Source organism: Bos grunniens, chromosome 21 (assembly GCF_055505025.1).
Source record: "Bos grunniens cultivar Pamir isolate PY7600 chromosome 21, Bosgru_T2T1.0, whole genome shotgun sequence".
In the NCBI taxonomy this organism is placed as follows: Eukaryota; Metazoa; Chordata; class Mammalia; order Artiodactyla; family Bovidae; genus Bos; species Bos grunniens.
This window is the reverse complement of record NC_141185.1, coordinates 70,782,689-70,783,667: the sequence shown is the minus strand read 5'-3', so window position 1 is coordinate 70,783,667 and position 979 is coordinate 70,782,689. Positions and strand designations below refer to the sequence as shown.

The 979-nt window shown below is 38.1% G+C and overlaps 1 non-coding gene across 1 annotated transcript; it reads left to right on the top strand.

The window, feature by feature from the left end:
* Positions 1–239: 239 nt before the first annotated feature.
* LOC147349987 (U6 spliceosomal RNA) lies at positions 240–346 on the top strand. Its single transcript, XR_015150768.1, has one exon. It is a non-coding gene; the product is annotated as a U6 spliceosomal RNA (small nuclear RNA).
* Positions 347–979: the final 633 nt, after the last annotated feature.

Here is a 979-nt window from a genome sequence, read left to right as displayed (position 1 = left end):
GTTAACAACTTGTCCCAAATCACCAAGTTGCTAAAATTGTGGGATCAGGCCATTGAACCTAGGCTGTTTCAGGCCCAAGCGTGTGCTCTTGGTGAGCAAAGTAAAAAATAAGATGGTGTTTAATGGAGGAGAACATGAACATGTATTGAGTACTTAATATATACCTGGCATGTGATCCTCACAACAGTCCTGCAAGGGAGGTATCATTCCCATTTCATAGATGAAGAAATTGAGGCTCAGTGCTCACTTTGGCAGCACATATACTTAAATTGGAATGATACAAAGAAGATTAGCATGGCCCCTGCTCAAGGATGACATGCAAATTGGTGAAGCATTTCATGTTTTTATGGCAGAAACCATCACAACATTGTAAAGCGATTTTCCTCCAATTAAAAAATAAAGTTTAAAAAGTATGAATAAAACAGGGAAATGTCTTTAAAAGTTGAGGCTCAGAGAGGTTAGGTAACTTATCTAAAGTTGCACTGCAAAGCCCCGGTCTGGGGCACTTCACCTCCTCTGTGTCTATGCTGAGAGTTTTGTACTTTCTCTCTGAAATAAATCCTGTTTGCTTGCTACCATGAAAAAGAAAAAGGCCAGGTCTCTCAGACTGCAAAGCCCATATTCTATTTGTTAAAAAATATATATTGTTGTTTTGCTCCTAAATTTTATTTATTTATCATTATTTATTTGGCTTCTTCAGGTCTTGACTGTGGCATGTGGAATCTAGTTTCCTGACCAGGGATCAAACCCAGGCTCCCTACATTGGGACTAGTGTCTTAGCCAGTGGACCACCAGGGAAGTCCCCCATATTCTTTCTTATTTTTTCTTCCAGATAGAATTCGCAGGAATTTCATGAATGGAACTAAGTAATTAAAAATCTCTCCTTTAGATATTTTTAGTTCTGCATATCCAAACCAAACACCTAGTGTATTTGTCAGAATTTGAAAGAAGTCTATTAAAGACTACTTGCAAGTAAACC